The 4,808-nt window shown below is 45.6% G+C and overlaps 1 long non-coding RNA gene across 1 annotated transcript; it reads right to left on the minus strand.

Annotated features, from left to right (window-relative positions):
- Positions 1–672: 672 nt before the first annotated feature.
- Positions 673–4,354, minus strand: LOC132650967 (uncharacterized). Its single transcript, XR_009588962.1, has 2 exons — positions 4,046–4,354; positions 673–2,653 (listed from the first exon to the last, which is right to left on the minus strand). It is a non-coding gene; the product is annotated as an uncharacterized LOC132650967 (long non-coding RNA).
- Positions 4,355–4,808: the final 454 nt, after the last annotated feature.

A 4,808-nucleotide genomic window follows, 5' to 3' on the forward strand; every position in this document is an offset into this window, starting at 1 on the left:
ATAACTCCTCATATGAAAATTACTGTTGTTTAAGTGATTCCTGAATGAATTACATAACATTATTAAAAGCAGAAAATTTGGTAGTTCTATGTGAAAGATAATTATATGCATAGTTTATTTTCCCTCTAACTCTCTCTTTATAGGAAAGGATTTATGAGAATGATTTACAATCTGTGAGTCAATTAATTCAACAGTGGATGGCTAAAAATGGAAAATCAAGGAATCTATCAGTGGCTTGGTCCATGAGGCTGGTTGGCGCAACTCACCTTCAAATACACTGAAATCCTCAAGAAGAAGGTTCTATAGTCAATGAAGAAATAGACTTGCTACCAAAGCAAAAGGGAAAAGGAAAAGAGTAAAATATTCCTTCTTCCATGTCCTTGTATAGGTTTCCAGTAGAAGATGAGGCAAAGGTGATTGGTTGGTTTTGCAGTATGAAGATATGGATTAAAGGTGTGTTTTTCAGCCTTATAGATCCAGAAGAGAAGTAGAGAAGACTACTTCAAATAAGGAAGAGTACTTCACAATTGTGTCCTTAATTTGGGTGTTTTGTTTAATTCCACATGCAGTCAAGTTAAAAACCAAGACTCATGATCACACATCTTCTCAGCCTGAAGGATAATCATATCTCCTCTTTACATTAACTTCCAAATGAAAACAATAACCAGGTCATAGTAATGCCTAAAAGTAATTTAATGATGCAGAGTACAATAACAGACAAATTACATATTTATCCTCATCATAATTGAAGCTAACATGATATAACTGTCCTTCAAAAACCGTTAACATGATATAACTGTCCTTCAAAAACCGTCCAGGTTAGAAACAACAAAATCCAGGCTAGAAACAACTCTCCACCGGCGCTGTGCCACTCCACAACACCTCCCTCATAGGGCAACCCACATTAAGCACAAGGATTCACCTCCCACCTGCTACGTGTGTGCAGGGTCCTTAGGTCCAGACCAAGCATGCTCCTTATTTGATGGCTCAGTTTCTTCAAGCGCCCAGGGGTCTGGGTCACCTGTTTCTGTTGGTCTTCTTGTGAGGTTCCTCGCACCTCCAGGGCCTTCCATCTTTTTCCCAACACTTACTCAGGATCGCTAGAGCTCTGCACCTTTCTTAGGTGCAAGCCTGAGCATCTGTCCAAGCTCATTTCTGGCTGGAGTCTCTGAGACAATGGTCAGGTGAGGGTCCAAGCAACAGAGTTTTACAGTCCCAATTCTAGGGGTTACCAATGGGGTCAAATATCATACAACAGAGACTGATATTCTTCTTCCGTGAGAGGAGCCTCAAGTGTTGGTTCGATCTGCTCTCATGGGTCATCTGGGTCCAGAGCAGCTGGTACCTGTTCCTTGACTTCCGCTGTACTCAGCAGTTGATCCAGGAAAAGCTGTGCAGGGCAGGAGTTGCTGGGTTCTGGTTAGGCCTCTGTGGAGAAGGTGAGCTCGGATGTTGGCATCAACGTTTCTCCATACTCGCCTCCTGCAGAACCCGGTGTCAACAAGCTGTCGCGGGAAGCCTCCTGCTCAATGCAATACGATGCTCCAGGAGCCCTTTCTGGGCCAGGAGAGGCAGACAGGTCCTCACCTTTAGCTGTGCTGCCTCCAGCGCGGCCTTTCTGCCTGGCCTTTCTGTTCTGGAACCATATGTGGTGGGTGTCCTCAGGCAAACCTGTGCTCAGTGCCAGTTGCACTCTCGTGGCATAGTCTGGGGATGGAGAGATCTCAAAAGATTAGCATGCTGATCTGCGCTGGACTAAGCCGCGTTCGAGGCCTTCTCCATTCTGAGGGCGGGCCTCTTGCTTGTTGTACCCTGGCGACAAGCTTTTCAGGAGGCTGTTGGGAGGCTTCATGCCTGGAGCCTGCGGTGGTCTGTTTTGAGGTCTTCCTCGACACGCCAGTCTTATTTCTGCAGTTTTGAAACCACATGCAGATGCAGGACTCTGGAACCCCAAATTCCCTGGCCAGTTCCTGCCTGGTCCTGAAGCTCGGGTAAGGTGTCTTGGCAAAAACTGAGAGCAAGACCTCCTTCTGCTTAGCCTGCCAAACAGTCTTTAGATGCAGGGATGTCTTTATCTTACTGCAGCCACCCACATCTGCCTGATCTTCCATCCTGCCGAGGACACTTTGGTAGGAATTCTTCCTCTCCAGTGTGTACTCAGAACAACACTCAGGACAGTGCAGGCTATGGCAAATGCGTAAAGGGGTCCGCTGCTCACCCTTAAATACCGACCTAGGCCCCACCCACTCCCTCGAGGCTTCCAATTACAGGCTAAACCGTGGAACGCCCTTCTGCTTCCAAACTGTGAAACCCTTCCTTCCTCCTGCGAATTTTCCCATATCCCACCCTAAAGCACCCTTTCCAGATACAGGTGGTCTTGTGTTCTACCCAAATTCCACTACTTAGCTCACAGTACGCACCTGTGTTGGCCCACAAGGAGTTTGAGGGGAGAGTCTAAGGCACGGCTTCTGATGATCAGGCAAGGAGAAGGGGCAGAAGCCAGGAGCAGTCTTTGCCTACTTTAACGAAGTCATTCATTCAGCTCTGGCTGATGCTCAAGGAGGAACGTGGCTAGAACAGATCTTGCATTCTGCGTGTGCTTCTGCCTTAAGTTCCTTTCAGCTTCAGTCTCCCGGTGTATGATTTCAACAATCTAAATATGGTTAGGAAACTGCAAGTATAAGCATTTGGGCAGAGAGGAGACTTATCCTGCAGAAAGACTCCTGGAATTATTTCTGAATTTCTCCTTCAGTGGCAGGCTACAGAAGGTGTCAACTTCCCTCTTGGACCCTCTGGTTCCACCTATTTAATCCCCCATACACTTTGTCCTACTGGAGAAATTTTACAGATTCCTAGAAACTGTATATGAACCTTCAGAAGCACACATTGTGGATCCCAAGACTTTTGGGAGAGGATACTGAAGTCATCTCCTGCATTTCAATGAACACCACTTGTTGCTGCCATTAATTTGGATCTCTGATCATTAGACACTGCTTTCCAGAACACACAATTTCCGGTACTGCCAAATGTGCCTGTCCTTCCTAAGGGTGCGGCTTTGCCCTAGATGGAGGAGAACAGTAACAGCTGAGCAATTCTACCCCTGCCTTATTTTTGCATCTCGTGTTTTACATGCACCATGATTTTAACTTCTTCCTTGCAGTCCCCATCTACAGTACCTGGGTGTACAATAGATACTGTAGAAGTTATTCTGCTTCTTCCAGAGATCCTCTTTAGAATCCCTGAATACACAGGTCCATAAACTGCTGTATTTCCTTTGTGACATAGAACCCTTGTGCTTAGGGTCAGAGGTTTATATGCAGCCAGATGCAAAGCTGTGCTGCTGCATGCAGTGGTGTGTATCAAATCTGAAATCCTCAGTTGAGATTTTGCTACCTGCCTAGTACCTCATGGCTGCGTGATGGGAGACAGCTCATATTGTTGCATGAGGGGCCTAAGCCTGACAGGCACCTCTGTTGGTTTCCTGATGACAAGAGGTTAGCCTGTTTGTCCCTCTCAGAGCAGTCATCCCTAGATCTGTGCTTTCCCTTGCCACAGCTGCCATGAAACCCCGGGAACCTTTGAATTCCCTTGGAGCCAAAATCTGCTTGTTCCCTTCTGTGAGTAAAGGCACAACTTGCCTCTGTGTTAACACACCTCCTATTTTGCATTCTAGAGATTTTAACCTCACAGTTCTTTTGGTAAATTCCTGGATTCACCCAAAATAGCACAACGTTTTTTTTTTGTTTTTTTGTTTTTTTTTTTTTTTTTTTTTTTGAGAACTGGGAACTCTAGCTGTAGCTTGTCCTGTGAGGTCGGCATGATGTTCCTGAGAGTCAATAGCAGTTGTCTCTCTTAATCAATCTTCTCTTGGGGCTGCTCCTCTTTTTCATGCTCTAAATGCTCTCCTACATGTGGTATTTGCAGTATCATGCGCCAAGAATGGCATCAGTGCTTATCTGGTGTCAGTCCGGTACTACCCTCTTTAGAGCTGAATCCAATCTCTGTATGAAGTTGGTGAACAGTTTTCTCCAGGGCCTTGAATTACCTTAGTGAATGAGGCAGTTGTTTTGCACAGGCTCCTAAACAGATCCCTGCACTCTTAACACTGCAACATGACATTATTCAGTGATTTCATCATCAGAACAAATGAGGGACCACCTGGGAATGAGAAAAACAACTGTTATTATTTGAATTGAAGCCAGGTGCAGATAGCTCTTGAAGGGCGGGGTGAACTGTTCTGAGGAACAACCAGCTGTAAAGTGTAGAGCAAAAGTGATCTGATTTTCATGCATAAAAATCCTGTTTTGTATGTTCAGGGTCATGTCCTGTCTTTGTAGGTGCGACCCTATCTCGACAGCAATAAAACCTTTTGCTATTGCATTGAATTGTGGTCTGTGAGTTTTCCTGTGAAGGGTGAGATCCTGAGCTCCTGAGAAGTGAGACTCTAGGTCTTACATTTTGGTGCGTTGCCCGGAAAACAGTGTGCCCTTCCTTAACACTCAACTGGCTGGGCTCAGAAGTGAGCTCAGAACAGGTTAGTCTGATTTTTGGTATACCACTGTTTCTCTTTAGTCACCTATCTAGACATTTTTGGTCATATGCTCAGTCACTGCGATAGACAAACTTGTCAGAATATCGGTTGCCTGGGAACTGGAGGACCTTCCAGATTCCATTTGGGGAGGCTAGTTCCGGGATGGTTTTCCTCCCATCTGTTTCTCTTCAGAGACAGCCGCCATGAGGCAGCCTCTCAATCAGAATTCTGTAGTACCACCCGTAAGGGTGTCCTTGTGTAACTGCCTTTCTTGTTT

The sequence above is a fragment of the Meriones unguiculatus genome, assembly GCF_030254825.1.
Source record: "Meriones unguiculatus strain TT.TT164.6M chromosome 13 unlocalized genomic scaffold, Bangor_MerUng_6.1 Chr13_unordered_Scaffold_37, whole genome shotgun sequence".
Lineage (NCBI taxonomy): Eukaryota > Metazoa > Chordata > Mammalia > Rodentia > Muridae > Meriones > Meriones unguiculatus.